This window comes from Podarcis erhardii (assembly GCF_964252035.2).
Source record: "Podarcis erhardii genome assembly, chromosome: 6".
In the NCBI taxonomy this organism is placed as follows: domain Eukaryota; kingdom Metazoa; phylum Chordata; class Lepidosauria; order Squamata; family Lacertidae; genus Podarcis; species Podarcis erhardii.
Genome location: NC_138510.1, coordinates 18,164,035 through 18,186,672, shown reverse-complemented (window position 1 = coordinate 18,186,672; position 22,638 = coordinate 18,164,035).

Sequence of the window (22,638 nt, the reverse complement as noted above, 5' to 3'; positions counted from 1 at the left end):
AGGCACTGACCCAGCCCAGACCTGCTTAGCTTCAATAAGGTGGCTGCATCATGTGTTCTCAGACCAGTCCTAACCATATATGACTAGTGGTCATTCTCTCTTTAAAGCCATCAAGTATTGTAATGGCATCTTTAAAAAAGCTGTGCTGGATCAGACCAAAGTCCTAACTATTCCAGCAACAGGATTCCCACAGTGGCAAACCAGATATTCATGGGCATAATAACTTTCTCAGTCTGAGGATAGCCTCACTTTTGACCACTGGGGTTTCTGAGCATTAAGGGACAGTTGGAGCATTCATTTGATGCTGATGGTCTTCAGGATTCCCAGACTTGCTACAGATTCCCTCCCAATGACCTGTGGCCCTCCAGATGTTACTTGATTATAACTCCCATCATCCCTGACCATTGTTTTAATTTTTATTATGGATTCTCTGTTTTCATATCATGATTTTATCCTGTGAACCGTCCTGAGAACTGCGAGTATAAGGTGGTATACAATTATTATTATTATTATTATTATTATTATTATTATACCATGCTGGCTGGGGGCTGAAGGGATTTTGAAGTCCAATAGCAACTGGAAGTCCACAGGATCCCATCCAGCCCTACTGCCTTCTTCCTACTCTTCTCTAGGCCACAAGAACCATAGAATCATAGAACCATAGAGTTGTAAGGGACTACGAGGGCCATCTCGTCCAACCCCCTGAAATGCAGGAATCACAGCTATAAAATCCCTGACAGATGGCCATCCAACCTCTGCTTAAAAACTTCCTGTGAAGGAGAAGTCCACCACTTCTGAGGGAGTCCAAGTCACAACAGTTCTTGGTAGATCTTCAGCTTCCAGCTATCTAATGGAAATGGTCTAAAAACTCTAACAACAACAACAACAACAACGTTTATTTCCCCTTTCTTTTGGCTATGAACCAGGTCAGTGGTAGGTATAAACTACAAAGCAAGCCAGATTATTGCCTCATAAAGAAGGGACACCTGCCCTATTATCCCTTCAGTAATAAGTATATAAAACAAATTTGACTGTAATAATAAACCACAATGGTGAAATGTTTATGGGTAATTTTTCAGTGCTGCTTGCAAGGATTAAGCCATGCAATTCCCGTTGGCATTTTCCAGAGTCTTACGGCTAAATCCCCTCTCTTTTTTCTTTTTTCTTTTTTCTTTTTGCACACCACTGGAAATTGATCAGTAGGCTATGTATGCGTGTCTGGCGGGCTGTGCTAAATATTGTAACATATTACTCTGCCACCCCTTTCGTCGGATCTTCTGAAGCGCTCTTGCTGAGACAGAGAGGGGCAATACATTCAAAGCGATTCAGACAAGAAGGCAGGAGAAGGGATTTGCGAGACACGGAATCGCTCTGTTGTTAGCGAAGAGAACGCTTCAGGGGTCCCCTTTTCAGATCCATCCAAGCAGTTATTATGAACCTCGGTGGCTAATTACATGCACACAATGTAGATTAGACAGGATTTCGACATGCAATTAAGTATGACTACATGCCAAGAAAGAAATGAATACCAGCACACAGTTTAGATCTGCAACTGCACATTAATTTGCTCAAACATTGATTTAAGGATGCAGGGTGCAGCTCCTGCTCTGCTCAAATCTATGGGAGGTTTGCCACTGACTCTAATAGGTGTATTGTAGCTGCAAACTGCTTTGAGGTAAATGCAGGGAGGCTGTCAGAGCCTTGCTCAGGCTCTCAGTGCTGGCCAAGTGGGGTGAGGAATATTTTCCCCTCTTACAAATTCTGGAGTTTCTACCCATTCCATCCCTTTTACGCAACACATATGACAATAAATGGACAGTAGCAGAAAATAATCCACACATTCCACATATCCCTGCTTACTGTGGACAACCCTGTTTCCAGATTCCTAGTAAATCCGTGACTCTAAGACATGCTGAGGCCCTAAACTATGTCCAGTTTAAGAGTCTCCATAGCCAGAACTGGACCTTCCTTGCCACTGGTGCTGTTTGGTAGCTTCTGGACACCTGGCCTAAGGAACTTTTGATGTAGATATTTCTGCATGGATTTATAAAGAGAGTACAACAAATAATTGTGTAGCTATAAGGAAGATTTTTTGTTAAACTGGAATAAAAAGCTAGTTCCCAACTAAACATCAGGAAGAACTGAGTGACGGTAAAAGAAGAGAGAAGATTTGATATCCCACTTTATCACTACCCTAAGGAGTCTCAAAGCGGCTAATAATCTCCTTTCCCTTCCTCCCCCACAACAAACACTCTGTGAGGTGAGTGAGGCTGAGAGACTTCAGAGAAGTGTGACTAGCCTAAGGTCACCCAGCACTGCATGTGGAGGAGCGGGGAATCGAATCTGGTTCACCAGATTACTAGTCCACTGCTCTGAACCACTGGTGTTCAGCAGTGGAATGGACTCCCTCAGAAAGTGGTGGACTTGCCTATCTTGGAGGTTTCAAAGCACAGGATGGATGGCCATCTGAAGCCCTATAACTGCCCCAGGAAAATGGCAGCCATTTGGGGTACCACAATCTCATGCCATGATCTCACCTCCCAAAAAAACACAATCTTGGGTGGGTCATGTGACTCGCCTGGGAATGTGGCCCAAAATACACACATCTCGGTTTGGGGCCTGGACATCTTGGAGGGTATGCCATCTGTCATGGATGCTTTCGCTGAAATTTCTGCATTGCAGGAGGTTGGACAAGATGGCCCTCAAGGTCCTTTACAGTTCTATGAGTTTATGATCCAATAATGTCTGTTCCAGAGTATGTTTCCCCTGTTTCTTAAAAAAGAAGAAGCCAGTTTTGTAAAACTTACAGTTCCCTCCCCAATACTTGAGCTTTTAAAAATTATTTAAATGATTTTAAACCTATATTTGTATATTGTGGTAATCTTGTGATGAAGGGCAGGTAAGAAAGCCAATTAATTATTTAAGTAATATATCTTTATTTATACCCCACCTTTCCCCCCCTGGCAGGGACTCAAGGTGGCTTACAGATGAAAATAAGAACAGCTAAAAACGTAGGGGAAAGAAACAAAAAATTAAAAACCATTAAACATTGATAGAATCAACACACACACACACATTAAAATATTTTTAAATCATACAAGTAATTAATAACAGCAACAGCCACTCTCATCAGTTCTGATTACTGAATTTTCATATTGGAAATGCTGGCAAATATCATGGTCCCAAGTAAAGTAAAACAACAATAATAATTAATAATAATAAAAATAATAATGAAATGTTGTTAATTAAAAACAGTGTATGGTTTTTTAAAGGCCTTATTTCTGCTCCCTCCCCCACCCAAATGCAAAGGTGGTAACCATGTGTTAGGTAAATGTACAATATTGCTCTGCTCTGCTCTGCACTCAATTTCCATGTAATGCTGTCTTCTACATGAATGAATCCTTTTAATATTTGTTTTTAAAAAGTGAAGTGAACCCACTGCTAGCATGGAAAACCATTTGCTTCTCTTTCTCTCTGTGGAACCTTCTCCACCCGGCAGCACAAATCGAGTTTGTCCTCGGTGAACTCATGCATATTTTGTGTTGCTTAAAGCACATGGGCTTAAAACGGCCGTATATGTTTGTACACTGCATTTGCATACTTAGGCACAGGCATATATGCACATTATTGTCACAAATGAGAGATCCTATGGATGAGCGCATGTAAAATAAATGAAATAAAATAAAATAGTTTAAGAAAAGCTGTGTTAGATCAGACCAAAGGTTCATCTAGATCCCACGGTAGCTAAGCAGATGCCCACATACAGTTGCACACTTCTGCTCATGTTATCCAGTAACTGGCATTCAGAGACAAACTGCCTCTTACACTGGATATTCTTCTTCTTCTTTGGTGATCACTCATAGCTGAGTAGGATTGTCTTCCATGAACACAGTTTTAACAGTGAGTCTGTACATGACTGTGGAGGTCAATTCTGGATCCACATGGCCTTCCACAGTGGGGACATTAGTTTCTGGGCGGGAGTTGATCACGGTGTGGGTTTGCCAAGCGTACCTTCCTCTTAGCATGTTTCTCTCTTGCGTCCTCAGTTTGAGCGTCTTCAAAGATGCCAGTGTGGTGTAGTGGTTAAGAGTGGTAGACTCATAATCTCATATATAAGAGAACCAATGTGGTGTAGTGGTTAAGAGCGGTAGACTCGTAATCTGGTGAACCGGGTTCGTGTCTCCGCTCCGCCACATGCAGCTGCTGGGTGACCTTGGGCCAGTCACACTTCTTTGAAGTCTCTCAGCCCCACTCACCTCACAAAATGTTTGTTGTGGGGGAGGAAGGGAAAGGAGATTGTTAGCCACTTTGAGACTCCTTAGGGTAGTGATAAAGCGGGATATCAAATCCAAACTCCTCCTCCTCCTCCTCCTCCTCCTCTTCTTCTTCTTCTTCTTCTTCACCCATGACACATTGGAGTGCTCACAGGCAGGTGTTTGCCAATTGTTGGTGTTTATACTATATTTTTTTAGATTTGCCTTGAGAGAGTCTTTAAATCTCTTTCATTGACCACCAGCATTACACTTTCCATTTTTAAGTTCAGAATAGAGTAGTTTCTTTCGAAGACGATAATAGGCATCTGCACAACATGACCAGTCCAACGAAGTTGATATTGAAGAATTGTTGCTTCAACACTGGTGATCTTTGCTTCTTCCAGTACAATGGATATTATACTAGTTCCTGGAAACTACAGGAGGGGAGAATGCTCTTGTGCTTGGGTTCTACTTGCAGGTTTGGTCCAGAAGGGCTCAACCAGACACCCATGAGAAACCCATGAGCAGATATGGGTGCAGCACCACTCTCCCCACTTGTGATTCCCAGCAAATGACATACAGATGTGTACTGTCTCCAACAGTGAAGATGGAACATAGCCATGGTGGCTAGTAACTACAGATAGCTCCACTCGCTGTGAATTTATGTAATCTTCTAACACCATCCCATACCCTCCAACATGTTCCAGAGGAAAAACAGGATGTGCGTCTTTCGGGTGTTACGCTCCCCCACGAGTCATGTGACCAGCACGTGAGCACGGCGCTCCAAAGTGTGCACCTTTTAGGGCAGTGATCTCACGCAAGAGCATGTTGTTCAAAAATGTGTGTCTTTGGGGGGCCCGTGCTCCCCCACGAGTCCTGTGACCACTGCAAAAGCATGGTGCTCATCTTTTGGGGCCACAATCTCACGCAAGAGCATGTCCCCCCCCAATGGGACGTCTTGATTAAATTGATACATTTGAGGGGCATACCATCCAAGTTGGTGGCCATCACTACATCACAGTGCTGTGGTGCTGTGGTCTAAACCACTGAGTCTCTTGGGCTTGCCGATCGGAAGGTTGGTGGTTCAAATCTGTGCGACGGGCTGAGCTCTCATTGCTCTGTTCCAGCTCCTGCCAACCTAGCAGTTTGAAAGCACACCAATGCAAGCAGATAAATAGGTACTGCTGCGGCGGAAAGGTAAATGGTGTTTCTATGCACTCTGGCTTCCATCATGATGTTTTTCCGTTGTGCCAGAAGCAGTTTAGTCATGCTGGCCACACGACCCGGAAAGCTGTCTGTGGACAAACACCGGCTCCCTCGGTCTGAAAAGCGAGATGAGCACCACACCCCATAATCACCTTTGATTGGATTTAACCGTCCAGGGGTCCTTTACCTTACCTTTTTTACCTTTACTACATCTTGTGGGAGCAAATCCCAAAGCGCTGTAGAAGTATTTTTCCTTTTTTTTGTTTTTGTTATTGTTATGTATTTTGTGATTTTTATCTTGCATATTGCTGTTATGAGCTGCCTAGAGATCTACAGAGGAAGGGCGCTATACAAATTTAATAGATAATAATAAATTAGCTACAGACCATTGTTTTATTTTTTAAATAGTATTCTATGTTTTCATTACTTAACCTTTTTTTTTTTTTAGTCCCTTTGCTATACCCACATTGGAATGAGTAAAACAATAATGTGATGCAAGGCAGTGAAGCTCACACGTACACATCAAAGGGTATAGCTTTTAAAACTGCAAATACAAATGACAGTGCATGCATAGATATGATATAAAACACCAGGCAGCCATGATATTCAAACAAACCACTTGGACATGCCCTTCCTTCCTTCTTCACATGCATGCACATTACAGAGATTTATTAAACATTACAGAAACAATCAGAACTATGCATATACCGCTGACATGCATAATCTGAACAAGCAATTAATGTCCATGGTCATGCAGCCAGCGGTATTTGAACAAACCTTTTCGGTATGCATTTCTTTTCATTTTATGTGCAGCATATACATCATTTTTTTACAATCAAACATGCAAATGCATCATGTAGATTAGCACAAGTCAGTCCATAGGTGGGTTATTTAAAGACACCCATTGCATACTAAGCATACTACCATTCATGTGACTCCCAACATTTGCCTTCAAACAAATGTGCAAAATGCACACACGTACACACACACAAAGCGCACATGAACACACACATGTGTCTGTGTCTGTGCTGTGTGACTCCCCCCCTCCCTCTCTGGTATGCTTCATTCCTACAAAACGAGTTCCCGTGTTTCTCTTTGTATCGCTCTGGCTCTTAGTGCTAAAAGCCACATCCTGTTATGTTTGGTTGCTAGGTGGAGAAATGTTATCATGGGCTTCAGCAATAATTTATCCATAGAGCTAGAGGAACTGTCATGTACTTCTGACAGTGAGCTGCAGCACTTTATCAGCTTGCCTGTAAATCAACCGTGTGTGGGTGAAGATGCCAGCAATGTTTGATCTCTCTCAGACACTCTAATAATCTGCTTTTGTCTGATTGATTCCTTCATATCACCAGGCGCATTGCAACTAGAGAGTGAAGTGCCCTCTGTTTATCTCTCTTGGTCATCTGCTGGAGGGCAGCAGGGCAGAAAATGCAGTTCCCTATGAGATGTAAGGAGGTTCCCCGCCCTCTCCTTTTGGAAGAAGGGGCTTTACATCATATCCTGGAGCAGGTTTGGTCCAGTAAATCAATGATAGCAGAATTGAATGTGCCATAAATACCTCAAACCATATCTCTTACAAGAATGTAAGAGTAATTCATAGAAACAGGAAAGGTAACTTTGCTGGAAAGAATTACGACTCTCTACAAGCCAGAGACATGCAGGTCTTTTATGGCCTGTGTTTGCAACTACCCTCTTGAACTCCGAGAAGCAAGGCGCTGCTCGCTGGCATTTGGTTGGAGGCAGATCAGACATAATATCAAGTTGAGCAGGATGCTGTCAGAACCGATCACTACATTTCAGCCCACAACCAACTTTTTCTAAATCTCTGTCAATGGCTTTCACCCAGGGCAGCGCAAACGTGCCACACCATGTCATCTGTGCTCTCTGGACTAATGGGATGCAATGTGGTATGTCCTTTTTTTGCATCACCTTGCCCCTAAAAAGGCGAGGGGAGATTATGTGGTTGAGGAACTTAACTAGAAGCCAGGTTTAATTTGGCCTGGGCTTATGCCTCTTCTTTGTGCTGGGACCCATGTTAAATTTGTATTTTATTGAATACATTCCCAAGAAGGAGATCAAGAAGGTGAAATGCCGGGTGGGTGACACAAATCGTGAGTTCATAATTGCCTTGAGTGTTGCAAAAGCTCATTGTTCAGTGACCTGAGATCAGAAGCTGTCTTGGATTGTCAGCCCACATAACAACAGAGGTCACTAGATAGTGTAGACGCAATTGGCTAAGATCCACCAAGAGAAGCGTTTGCCTGCAACATCCTATTCCTTGCTAATATTGACAGAGTGTGACATGCCAAAGTGTTGCTCCAAGTAAGCTGGCCCTGATGCAATGGAAACTTTACCAAGGTCTTATTTCCTTAACAATATCGATGGAGCACTGCTCATAAAAGACACCACAGCTTTACAAAGATGTGGTACACACAGCTCCAGAACTTCAGGAGTGAGTAGCCCGTATTCTTCTGAGAAGAATTTGCATTCCTGCTGTCCTCTGATTTGCTTCATGGTTGTTCCAGTTACAATGGGAAGGATGGGAACAAGCTGTGTGAGGCTCTGGAGTCATCTTCCACACAAAAAATCAGCAGGCTGCTACAGGTCTCAACCACATAAGAAGAGCCTGCTGGGAAAACGAGCGAGGTTCCAACTAAAGAAGAAAGGCAACTTAAACTGATGGAATATGCACAACTTGCAGACTTAACTTAAAGATTAAGACAGGGGACAGCAAACTTTTTCAGCAGGGGGCTGGTTCACTGTCCCTCAGACCTTGTGTGGGGCCGGACTATATTTTGCAAAAAATAAATAAATGAATGAATTCCTATGCCCCCAAAATAACCCAGAGATGCATTTTAAATAAAAGCACACATTCTACTCATGTAAAAACACCAGGCAGGCCCCGCAAATAACCCAGAGATGCATTTTAAATACAAGGACACATTCTACTCATGTAAAAACACGCTGATTCCCGGACCATCTGTGGGCCAGATTTAGAAGGTGATTGGGCCGTATCTGGCCCCCGGGCCTTAGTTTGCCTACCCATGGAATAAGAGGACAAGAAGAACATACGTTTAAAGAAGATTGAAAAATGTTTATTGACTATATGGAGGGAAATTGTGTACACTTGAAAACGTTGGTAGCATTAAGATAGATTCAACAGTGTAAATAAGTTTTGATGGATGCAATAATGAAACACTGAATGGTTTAGTTTATATAAAATATGCAGGGATTTATGTTATGCAAAATGAACCATGGAAAGAGAAGTAGGGAAGTCATTGATATTTTAAGGTTGTTTAAATGAATATTCTAAATTGTAAGAAAAAGAAAAGAAAATGCCTGCTGGATCAAGCCAGTGGCAACCTAGGTGACTATGGGAAGCTCACAAGCAGGAGCGGAGCAGAATAACCCTCTCGCACTCACCATTTCCAGCAACTGGTGCTCAGAAGTATACTATCTCAGAGGGATTGTCCATGCTTCCACTTGTTCTACAGCCTTCCCCCAGGGAAGCCTGGTGTTTACCACTGAATCAGAACAAACATCAATTGGGTTTGCTCCAGTTCAGTGGGTTTTCCCAGGGAAAGTGGTCGGGCAAATGGAAAAGCACATGGCAAGTGGAAATGTAGATGAGCTCTGAGAATGGCTAGTAGTCGTATCCCCCATGAGTTTGTCTTAATCTTCTTTTAAAGCCATCCAAGGTTGCGGCCAACCTTTGTAAGGAATGCTTTCTAAATCTTTATTCAGTTAGGCTGCAGTCATATACCATCTTACTTGAGAGTATCATTCTTGTCTCTGAGTAGACTTGGGTAAAGGTAAAGGTAAAGGGACCCCTGCCTGTTAGGTCCAGTCGCGAATGACTCTGGGGTTGCGACGCTCATCTCGCTTTATTGGCCGAGGGAGCCGGCATACAGCTTCCGGGTCATGTGGCCAGCATGACTAAGCCGCTTCTGGCGACCAGAGCAGCGCATGGAAATGCCATTTACCTTCTTGCCAGAGAAGGTACCTATTTATCTACTTGCACTTTGATGTGCTTTCAAACTGCTAGGATTGCACTATAAGTTCGTTAAAAAATTTAAAGGCAATATTCAATCTTTCTTTCTTTCTTTCTTTCTTTCTTTCTTTCTTTCTTTCTTTCTTTCTTTCTTTCTTTCTTTTTTCTAAAACCTAATAAAAGAACTCTAGCTGCAACTGCTGCAACGTATTAAAAACTGTGTCTCCTGGTCAATGAGAGTTCTGCCATACTGTATGTAAATAAAAAATATTTTAAAAACAACATTAGATAAAATAATTATTAATAAAGCAGTGATAAAAATCAGCAAAACTCTACAAAATACATAACTAAATTATGCATCTGGGTAGGCTTGCTGAAACAAAAAGGTTTTTAGCAGCTAGCAACACTGAGCCCGGACACTGAGATCTGGTAACAAGGGCCTTCTGGCAGTTCCACCACTGCAAGAAGTGAAGTTATAGGGAACCAGGCAGAGAGCCTTCTCGGTAGTGGCACCCACCCTGTGGAACCGCCTCCCATCAGATGTAAAGGAGATGAGTAAGTATATAACCTTAAAAAGACATCTGAAGGCAGTCCTGTATAGGGATGTTTTTTAATGTTAAATGTTCTATTTTGTTTTGATATATGTTGGAAGCAACCCAGCCAGATGAGCTGGATATAAATTATTATTATTATTATTATTATTATTATTATTATTATTATTATTATTATTATTATTTCAGCACAGATATAGACTACGTAACAGTATGGGGAGGGATCATGGCTCACTTGTAGGGAGCACTTGCCTTCCATGTAGAATGTCCCCAGCTGTGGGTGTCCCTGTCAGCTAAAAGGATCTAGAAGCAAGTGATGGAAAAGACCACTTGCCTTTCACCCTGGAGTGCTGCTGCTAGTCAGACACTGGGCTAGAAGAACAAATGTCACCTGGTATGAACCTGGTATTAACCTGGTGTTGCTTGGTAAGAACTGACTTGGATCCTGCAATCATCATCTGAGACCATTCTATTTTTTAAAAAATAATATTTATTCAACTTTTAAAGATTACAAAGAGAAAAAACAAAAAAACAAAAAAACAAAAAAGAGAAAAATAAAAAAGACAGAAAAAATACAAGCAATTAAAAAAACACATAGATCAAACCTTTAAATAACTTTCTTTCCTTTGCTTATTTCCTTGACCTCCTCACACCTCCCTTTTTTGTATTCTAGTTCAATTAGATATTTCAGCAAATCCTTTCCAGCTTTGTTTTTATCCTATTAATTTATCTTAATATACTGTAATTTTACATTCTCGTCTTTCACCAACTAACAAATCCATTTTTACCTAATCCTTTATATCATTTCTGCTAAAACCACATTACTTCATTCCAACATCCTTCTAACATTCCTTAATTTTGCAATGTTTCTGTAGATAAACTTTAATTTTTTTCCAATCTTCTTCCACCAACTCTTCACCTTTATCTCAGTTTCTGCCAGTCATTTCCGCCAGTTCCATATAGTCCATCAACTTCATCTGCCATTCTTCCCGGGTGGGTAAATCTTGTGTCTTCCAATACTTTGCGATGAGTATTCTTGCTGCTGTTGTTGCATACATAAAGAAAGTTCTGTCCTTCTTTAGCACCAATTGGCTGACCATGCCCAGGAGAAAGGCCTCTGGTTTCTTCTGAAAGGTATATTTAAGTACCTTTTTCATTTCATTATAGATCATCTCCCAGAAAGTCTTAATCCTTGGGCATGTCCACCAAAGGTGAACGAATGTACCTTCAATCTCTTTACATTTCCAACATTTGTTATCGGGCAAGTGATACATTTTTGCAAGCTTGACTGGTGTCATGTACCACCTGTATATCATTTTCATTATATTCTCTCTTAAGGCATTACATGCCGTGAACTTGATACCTGTGGTCCATAACTGTTCACAGTCAGCCATCATAATGTTATGTCCAACATCTTGTGCCCATTTTATCCTAACAGATTTCACCATTTCATCCTGAGTATTCCATTTCAACAGCAAGTTATACATTCTCAACAAGTTCTTAGTTTTAGGATCTAACAGTTCTGTTTCCAATTTTGATTTCTCCACCTGAAAACCAATTTTCTTCATCATCTGAGACCATTCTAAATGTGGATCATCCACAAGCAGTCTGGAGGGTGGCAACATGGGAACGGGTCTTTTCTGTGGTGGCTCCCCATTTGTGGAATGCTCTCCCCAGGAAGGCTCGCCTGGTGCCTTCATTGCATATCTTTAGGTGCCAAGCAAAAATGTTTCTCTTTAACCAGACATTGAGCTGATTAACAGTCTATGGCCTTTTAAATGTGTTGGGGGGGCTATTGATGGGTTTCTGTGTTTGTTCTATTATGTTTTTTGTGTTCTCATTTTGCATTTTTCTATTGTGAACCGCTCTGTGATCTTTGGGTGAAAGGCACTATACAAATTTAATACAACAAGCAAACAAGGCAGCTTTCTAAGGAACAAAAGCATTTAGTAAGGGACAAAACAGATACAGAGAAGAGTCATACTGGATCAGGCCAATGGCCTATCTAGTCCAGCGGTGGATTTCACAGCGGCCAGCCAGATGCTTATGGGAAACCCGGAAGCAGGATCTGAGTGCAAGAGCCCTCTCCCCTCCTATGGTTTCCAGCAACTGGCATTTAGAAGCATTGCTGCTTAAACAGAATAATTTTTTTTGCAGGAATTTTAGATGCAGAGGGACGCGGGTGGCACTGTGGGTTAGACCACAGAGCCTAGGACTTGCCGATCAGAAGTTTGGCGGTTCGAATCCCTGCGATGGGGTGAGCTCCCATTGCTCGGTCCCTGCTCCTGCCAACCTAGCAGTTTGAAAGCACGTCAAAGTGCAAGTAGATAAATAGGTACCGCTCCGGCGGGAAGGTAAACGGCGTTTCCGTGCACTGCTCTGGTTCGCCAGAAGCAGCTTAGTTATCCTGGCCACATGACCCAGAAGCTGTACGCCGGCTCCCTCAGCCAATAAAGCGAGATGAGCACCGCAACCCCAGAGTCGTTCACGACTGGACCTAATGGTCAGGGGTCCCTTTATCCTATGCCCTTAGATGCAGAAGGAGAAGAAAATACTATTTATGTACATGATGATGGCAGTGCAGATACTTCTGGCCCAGAGATGGAAGGAAGACAAGATCCCGACCAGAGAGGAATGGCTGATAAACATGATGGATTACACTGAAATGGCGAAAATGTCCGGGAAGATCAGAAACCAAGAAGATAGAAATTTTACTAAGAAATGGGAGAAATTTATCTTGGAGAACACTGTAAACAACTAAAAACTTTGTCAGTATTGTAAGAACACTCATAATGTAACAAGAACAATGGGAAAAATGGAGGATCTTATAAGACGCAGTTGAAAATGTTGATGGGACCCACAGAGGGGCAGAGGGAATTCCAAGGATTCAGGGGATCCTTTTTATGTATGATTATGATTTGAATATAAATGTAAACTGTAAAAACCAATTCAAAAAAGGTAAAAAATAAATAAAAGCATTGCTGCTTCCAACCATGGAGGCAAAGCACAGCCCTCCCATTTAGTAGCCATTGATCGCCTTATCCTCTGCTGATCGTCTAATCTTCTATTAAAGCCATCCAAGTGTCATGAATGAGCCAGCCCCTAGGGAAGAGTTGCAGCCAGCTGAAGGAAGCCACCAGGAACAGAGAGAGTTAACTGCCAGGAAGAATGAGTATAAACGAGTGCCAACTCCCCTGCCCTTAGGAATGCAAGCTGATAAGAGAGTGCTGGAGAGTGAGTTGGAAGCCTGTCAGTGCTCTTGGGATGTGAAGAGAGAAGGAAGTACTGTAGTTCATCAGGAGGGAAAGACCCGAGGAGGAGCCTCTCGGAAAATCAGGAAGGGGCGGGTGCTGACCCTCTCAGTCCAAGGGCTCGGCGAATAGGGAGGCTCCAAGATAGGAAGCAATTTCAGAGATGTCAGACATGAATGTTCACTTCTTTCTGGCACCAGAAGAAGAACGATTCTTCAGGAGGGTCATCCTAGCTCATGATGTTAGCAGCTCCATTAGAGCTGGCCAGAGCTATCTGTTTGTTTTGGCAATAAATCTTCCTTTTTAATTACCTACGCTTACTGTGTACCAGGACACGGGTAGCGCTGTGGTCTAAACCACTGAGTCTAGGGCTTGCCGATCAGAAGGTCGGTGGTTCGAATTCCCACGACAGGGTGAGCTCCCGTTGTTCGGACCCAGCTCCTGCCCACCTAGCAGTTCAAAAGCATGTCAAAGTGCAAGTAGATAAATAGGTACCACTCCGGCGGGAAGGTAAATGGCGTTTCTGTGCGCTGCTCTGGTTTCACCAGAAGCAGCTTAGTCATGCTGGCCACATGACCCGGAAGCTGGACAAACTCCGGCTCCCTCGGCTTATAGAGCGAGATGAGCGCCGCAACCCCAAAGTCGTCTGCGACTGGATCTAATGGTCATGGGTACCTTTACCTTTACTGTGTACCAAGCTAGAAACCTGAACTCCTGACACTAAGTTGTGGGCCATCACTGCCATGTCTTCATAGTTTATCTACACACAGCATGAAGAAGTACATTATTTGATCAGCCCTGACTCTTCCAATGCTCAGTTTCATTGGATGCCCACGAGCCCGAGCGTTAATTCTTTCTCCGTCGAGTATGTACTAAAAATGAGGCTCCGAATGGTCACAGCCCCCCAAGGAACAAACCAAACAAAGAAGGGCTTGCCTTTCCGGACTGTGTCCATAAACACTTCAGTTTCACAGCATCACCCTCCATCACAGAGGCATTTTTATCAAAACACATTCCCACTATTTATGAGTTTATAAACGTGGAACATGCTTTTATAACCCGCATTTAGAGTCAAGTAGCTGACGCAACTGTTTCTCTCTCCCTCTCATCTCCTGCCTCTTTGAAATATTATTTCATTCCTATTTTTCAATCTCTACCCCCCTCTCTCCTCCTCCCCATCCTTCCCCCGCCTCTGCCTCCCCCTTCTTTGGGTGACCACAACTGTAGTTTCAGTAAATAAAGTTAGTGCTTGATAATCTGGAACGGCCGAGAGCTTAACTCTGCCCTTGGAGATCACTTACATCAAACCAGCGATCAAAAAGTGGTGCAGCTAAAATTTGTCATCAGGGATTTCCTACAAAAGAATTACAGTGGAGAAATGGCCTGATCGATACTATGGATTTTCACTGCAGGGGCTGATAGTCCAATTGCTGTGAAACACTCACACAGATAAAAGGGCACAGCTGCCACTTTGTTACAGACTGCTGAGTCAGCGCAAAGCCTGTCAGGTATTTATAGGCCGAAGTGATACAGAATTATCACCTTGTAGTGCCCGGCTCTTGTTAGTTCTCAGATTGCCTCCCTTTATGGTATTGCTAAATGCAGGTGAATGGAAAAATGATGGCCAACAGCTGTCAAAATGCAACAGAATGAAGTACTTAAATCTTTCTTTCTTTTTTTAAAACCTATTAAAAGGGTAACAACCAAACATATATCAAAAGGGCAGACATTGTAATGATATTGGGCCACGGTAAACGAGGGGTTATAAACAAGTACCTTCTGATCCAAGCTGTTAAAAAAAAGGAGGAAAGAAGGTAGCAAACAAATTGTATTAGGGTTATTATTACTGCTAATCATAACCTGCTGAAAAGCTTAACTAATTTCTTCTCCAGCATCCTTCTTCCCTCCAGCCCCTAGGAGGCATTTCCTAGAAGACCTTTAAAGAGTTAGCCAGTGCCTCCATTGTGGGCAGAGATCCAGCTCCTAAGGTCCACTTCCTTTGCCTCGAGGGACACCAGTGGAAGCTTCTGCCTAGTGGGTGAAGGCTGAAGGGCAACCCCAGGAAAGATGAGGGCAGGAAATGCCAGCTGAGAAATGCTGGCACCACAGGGACGTCGTGCTATTTCTTTCCCCAGTGCCAGACCTGAATGTCATTTATGGAGAGAGGCTCTTTTGCAAGCAGCTCTTAAGAGCCTTTTGGGTCTATAAAACAGGACGCGAGCACTTCTACAAACAAGCAGATGGACAGGACCAACTCGGGCTTGCATGCTAGGCATACGTCACTGCTGTACTAGAGAAACTTTCACCGAACCCAGTGCATGCTCTGTCTGAAAGGAAAAAGGGGCAAGGAGAAAATGGAAACGCAAGAGGCCTTTTTAAAACTAGAGATCTTTCCCAATACTTGTCTTTATTGGAATTGTTTTAAGATCATAGAGCCATAGAATGGTAGAAGAAGAAGCAGCAGCAGCAGCAGCAGCAGCAGCAGCAGCAGCAAAGTTTGGACTTGATATCCTGCCTTTCACTCCCCTTAAAGAGTCTCAAAGTGGCTAACTATCTCCATCTAGTCCAACCCCCTGCAATGCAGGAATCTTGGGGTTGAACTTGCAATCCTGAATTTAAAAGTCTCATGCTCTACCGACTGAGCTATCCTTTGGGAGGAAGGGTGGAATAGAAAGAAAGAAAGAGAGAAAGAGAGAAAGAGAGAGAGAGAGAGAGAAAGAGAGAAAGAGAGAAAGGAAGGAAGGAAGGAAGGAAGGAAGGAAGGAAGGAAGGAAGGAAGGAAGGGAGGGAGGGAGGGAGGGGGCAGGGCTAACAGGCACATTCACAGCAGTTTTGAAAACACACCAGTGTCCACTAGTCAGGAACTGGGCCAGCAATAATGTCCACGTACCAGCCACCTACAAATGGAACCATGAAACTCACAACAAGAAGAATGCAAGAAGACTGTCCGAAGAACTTGGCTGCTGGACTAGGTCAGTGATGACCACTCCCTGCATCACTGCATATCCATCCACACTGACCTCGCAAGATGATGCAACAGCACCCCTCCAGCAGTCTCCATTAAACAGCCAGCAACGTCCCCTACTATTGCCAATTGGCTATTGCTGATTTATATATATATATATATATATATATACAGTGTATGTATCAATATAATTTGTTTAAATAAATTCGCAACTTCTAGGTAACTTCTGGGTAGTGATTTCACTGTCAGCCATTGTTTTGGAGTGCATCACACAAAGGGAAGGAAGAAGAGGCCCGCAACCAAACACTTGTACAGCTCCCTGGCAAATGCCTGCAAAGAGCACCCACAGATCTCCCAAGACGAGAGTCCTGAGACTAATGGGCTTTCATTGATTTCAGGGGGTCTGCTCTGAGTATGACTAAGTTGGGTACCGTCCATAATTTTCTACAAAAGGACTACCTTGAATAATGAACGGCAATGCTGTTTCTTAGGGATGCAGATTGTGTTTCAGGGTAAGACCCTTGAGAATGTGGCTCACTCATATGCCATTAAGAACTATGTTTAAATAGGGAAGATGCCAATGAAAAGGCCAAGAATTAGGAAAGCCCAGAAGGGTAACAGGAAAAGCTCCTATCCTAAAAATGAAGAAATATTAACATTCCATCACAGAAATTAAATCCAATATGGCAGAGGTGGATTTAGAGGAGTGTTACCCTTTGGGGCACTGCAGGGACACTGTAACTATGCCAGAGGCAGTGGGTGGGTTGCCAGATTTTGGTGTCATACAGGGCTGGATAGCGTCTTGTATGCCTCCTTCCCAAGACATATAATATTTGCATATTACTGCAGACTTCCCCCTAGATCATGCCTTTCTGTACACATCATTTGGTTGGAGAACTGCATTGCAAGACTCAGAGATATGTGAATTTCAAAGGATGGCTGTGTTTTGGTCTGCCTTTCTTTCCCCCAGAAAGTGTGAATTACATAGGGTCCCCTTTAAGTGTGAATTCAATCGAACTCCTTCCCTATCCCTAGTGTGGATGCTTTCCCATTCCAGCCAGCATAAACACAGAACACACACCACTTAGTCAGAGAAGGGGTAGTGTTTTGTCCCTTCTCTGTCAGTGCAGTGAGAAGCACTTTTCCTTGCTCACTGGCATAGCACACTGGTAGGAGCAGAACCACATACTGGAGAGCAGAATTGACTGGTGTGAGGCAGCCCTTTGGGCTCTGCTTCTCATCCCAATTCCATTTTTAAAAATCTTGTTCTCTTAAACATGCATCCCTCCACGATTTCTCACAACAGCCCGAAAAGTTTCCAGACTCTAATCCTTTGTGATGAGGGCTTGTGTGAGGGGTACCGAATGGAACCCACACCTTGAGGCATCCTCCAGGGAAGAATGCCTAATACTCGTGGAATCATAGCTGCTATCATTATAGTGATGTTGGATGGAAATTTACTGTCACTAGCAATAAACTGGAGATAAAAGGAGAAGGGGATAAGAAAACAAAAGGGAAAAGGGAAGCAGAGAGAAATAGGGAGAGAGAGAGGGAGAGAGCCACTAAATTGGAAAAAAAATGCAAGAAAAGAAAAGATATACATAAACTACTTGTTTTTGTCTCTCTAGTTGCTATGATCTGCAGAAAGGAAATAGACTGTATAAAATCACATCTCAGGAACACCAGCATAAATTCCCCCTTGCTTTGACAAGTACGTAATTTTGTGCAGTGATGCTCTTCACGTCTGGAGAGTTATGAGGCAATTTCATTCCCATCTGACAAATTTACAAAGAAACATTAGAGAGAAGGGATTAGAAAAGCGAGAAATCTTTATAGACTTTTTCCTCGGGCGGTATTTTCCTCCCATCTTTTGGCTCTTCCTGGAGGTACATGGAGCAGGCGGCTCAATGTGGTTCGGATGGCACAGCGGCAAAACGTTAAGCAGATAAGCACAACAGGAAATATGCTTTAAATCAACTAATTGTATTTACATTATTGGAGAGAGACAATCTAGCCTGGCTAAAGCTGCTATTATGTGTGCTCTGGATAATTTAAAACAGGGGACACACACACCACACACACACACACACACACACACACACACACACACAAATATTCATCAGAAAGAGTTAACACTGTCATTGTCTACTGAATAGCAGAAATCTGTTTTGGAATACTTTCTGACTCAACCCTGGTGCATTTCCATTAATTAATTTGACCTGACAATGATCCTAGCAAATGGAATTCTCACCTTCTGCCTTATGTATGTATAACATCCAATTACTGATCAGAAGAACAAAAGTGTTGTACATGTTGCTGTATGGAGAGAAGCAACATTAGCCAAGTAAACTGAACCAACAGCACTAGTTACTTTTAGACATCAGCTACGGCCAACATGGCATTCATGCAGAGGCCTTTCCTGGGGCAAGCAGGGTTCCCCCCCCCCCACTGATATTTGACTTGAGTGAAGTATTTTATTGTAGCCAACGAAATAGGTTGTGGGGTGCATGCAGTTGCACACGACAAATGTGCCCATGAGCCCCCAAAAGTTGGTGAGGCCTCCTATGCATCAAGACTGTAAGGGTCATTCAATTAAGATTGCCAAATTTTGATCAGGCAAGTTCTGTTACCTTGATAGAATCAGGAGGGCAGATCTTGAGAGTAGATCAGTGCAGCCCAATAGCAAAAGCTGACCCTATCTTCAGTACAGAGCCATGTGGGAGCCATATATGGAAGAGAGAACATGAGCGATTGTCATAGTTGCTGATGTCATGTTAATATGTTGCTGAGCTACTGCCAGCTCCCCTCTCCCAACACCCAACACCTCCCAGTCTCCCTTGGCTCTACTTGACCTGTGCATGTGTGTGGTTGTGGTGGAAGAGGCACACACAAGCAAAGGCTTTGAGCTCAGTTACCCGACACCTCAACACATCTGCATGGGTGACACCAGGGATGGGGAACCTGTGGTCCTCCAGATGTGTGTAGGCTACAACTCCCATCACCCCTGACTTTTGGGGGTGCTATTGAGAGTTGTAGTCTGACAGCTGGGGACAACTCCGTAGTTCTGTGATTCTGCAACATCTGGAGGTTATCTCTGGACTACACAATTCAAGTGCTCATGTATTATGGAAAACTGCTACTTCTGGCTTTTGCTCAACAAATTCTGGCAACTCGGCTTGGTTTCTGGCTCTCATGCAGAAATTCCTCTCTGCTGGCCCAGAGGTAAAATTTGTTTTGGGGTGGGGAGTGGGCCCAGCAGCTGGGGCCCTTTTTCTGTTCTGTTGGCAATGCTACATTCAAGCAACATTTCCTTTGTTGCACATGGCAGTTTCTCTTGCTGCATCATTTATAAAGTTTTAGCAGCAGGGAGTATTCTACTACCCACTGAGATCTTCCAGCGAGGCTGTTTGAAATTCCTACTAGCTCAAGCCAGACAAGCATTTGTTAGAAGCAGGGACTTGCCTGTGGTGGCCCCTTCGCTTGTGGAACACCCTCCAAGTAACAGTCCATTGGTCATGTTCTACTGACTTTTTAAAAAAGCAGATCAGTAAAAATGTAGTGATCACAGTTTTTCTTCCATGAGGATGGTGGCACCTTGTCCCTTACCAATACCTCTGTGAGATAAATAAATAGAGTCATATTTTATTGTATTAATAAAGTTGTAACTGTTTATTGGCTCCAGAAGGTGGCCTACTAGGTACACAGTTTGGGAGTTCTCCTGAGCTCTGTGCTAATTGGAGGCAGTAGCCAGGAGTGATTTCACAACTGCAGTCCTATCTGGAGAGACCTGACATACCACAGTAATCCATGCTCTAGACACATCCAGGTTTGACTGCTGTGATGGGGCTGCCTTTGAAGACTGGAAACTTAAGCTGGTTCTAAATGCAGCTGCCAGAATCCAGATGGGGCAAGCCAGTTGGATCGTGTAACACCTTTGCTATACCAGCTGCACTGGTTTCCAGTGCATTTCTGGACCAACAATTTGAAGGATCCATATCAACCTGCCCACATGTTAAGATCTGCAGTAGAGTCCTTCCTGGTTTGTCTACTATTTAGACAAGTGAGATGGGTGGATACAAGGGAAAGGGCCTTTCCGTGGTGGCCCCACAGCTCTGGTAATTATTTACCAGTTGATCTATGGAAAGTTACCACACTTTAGTAATTCCGGAAGGTATTGTCATGGATACTATGATCCTCTTGGGAATGGTCAAGGTCCACTGGCAGGCTCAGACTGATGAGAAGGAAGCAGAAGGGAAAAAGAAGTTGTGGGGACACTATGGTCCTCCTAAACATTGCTGGACTATTATTCACATCATCCCAGGCCACTGGCCATGCTTACTAGGACTGATGTGAATTGTAGTTTGGCAGCACCTGGATATTCCATGGTTCCTCACAACACCTGGAGGACAATAATCTTTCCACCCCACACCTGGAATACAGGTGATCAATGCTGTTACAGCTGACAGAAGGAGCGCTCATAGATAAAGCGCATGTCACATGTGCCAGGTCAAATTCCCTAGTGTTGGTTATGTACTTAATTCATTCCAGAGGTCCGTTCTTAACCTGAAACTGTTCTTAACTTGAAGCACCACTTTAGCTAATGGGGCCTCTCGCTGCTGCCGTGCCGCCGCCGTGCGATTTCTGTTCTCATCCTGAAGCAAAGTTCTTAACCTGAGGTACTATTTCTGGGTTAGCGGAGTCTGTAACCTGAAGCGTATGTAACCCGAGGTACCACTGTATAAGATATCAGGACTAGGATCTAGCCCAATTTAAAGTGCTTCTTTGTTTGTTTCACTTATATACCTCTTCTCTGCCAAGGCACCCAAGGCAGTTTACAATTTTTTAATCAGTAAAACAGATAAATTTGCCCCTGCTTGTGGAGAGGAGGGGGATAGTTTGACTACAGCAGGACTGATAAGGACTGAAGAAGAACATCCAGGATCAGGCCAGTGGTCCATCTACTTCAGCATCCTCTTCCTACAGTGGCCAACCAGAAGCCTATTGGAAGTCCAAAAGCAGGACCGGAGAGCAAAAACCACTATCCCTTCCTGCCAGATCATCAATGAATACGACATCTTTGCCTGCCTCCCTCATTTTCTTCTTGCTTCTCACTGGACAGGTGAGTCTCCTGTGGAGGAGAGGAGGGGACAGTCTGACTGGAGCCCTGATGTTCTCCTTGCCTCCTTCCTTTGCTCTCTTCTTCATAAGTATGGCTTCATCAAGTTAGAAACAAACCCATTGTATGGGCACATCATGCATGGACTCCCGAGTTCTGGATGACGACGCACCCCCTTTTCCATCTCCTCCCCCCCCCCACATGCATGTGGGACAGGAGACACCCTCAAAGGAGTTGATGTACAAAGCTGATTCCATCTGTACACAATCCCTTCTTCCGGGTCTGAGTGAATATCATTGGGTTATATGAACTTTCCTCCAGGTCTCTTTTCTATCAAAGCCCATGTCGAGTTATAGATGGTAAAGTTCTCCATCCTCCTGGGTGCTCTCCCTCCCTCCCTCCCTCCCCACCCCTTTTTTATTAATGAAAACTACATGACGGTGCTTGAAAGATCGAAAACATATTATTTTCTTGGCGCAAAGGTGAAATATAACACAATGCAGATGTTTTCAGATACAGAACACAGATGAAAATGTTTTATAACCCCAGTCTGATTATGGAACAGAAAAGGCACAGGGGGACATGGATACAAAGCTCCTGCTTGAAACCCCCAAAGCAATCACTGCAATATCTATACAATGACAAGAAAAAGTGCAGGGAGAACGTATTTATTATCTTTTTCATAGGGCCCAGGTGGGACTATTGGCAGCCATGCTTATGACTCAAGTCTTCATTTCAAAATGCCAAAATATTATAAATTGAAACTCATACAGGCAGCCAATCTGGACTTTACCTCTGCTATGTTTTCAGTGTGTCTGCATTTGCAATCATTTCTTCTCATGTAGTGTCTGATTTCTTAATAACTTTCACAGGGTGGGTTTTGCCGCCTTTATTAACATCTCCTTGAAGTTCTCCTACCCCCCTCTGTGATCTTTCAAGATTAGCTGAAGACTATTGCAGCTGGATGACATATTTCTGGGGTATCAAGAAGCAAGCCAGGTTTTAAATGAACATTTCTCTTGCTTTCATTAGCCACCGTCATCGATTTCATGTGGGCAAGTTGGCTGGAGATGAAGACACACAACATAGAAGTCGTAAGATCGGCCGGTACATAGGAAACCAGCTTGTACCAAGTCAGATCATTGGCACATCTAACTGATGAGCATCAACTCTCCAGGGATGCAGACAGGGGACTTTCCCACCCCCATCAGGAGATGATGGAGACGGAACCTGGGACTTTCTGCATTCAGAGTAGATGCTCCACAGCTGAGCTACTCATGGAGGAAAGAGGACTGGAAGCAG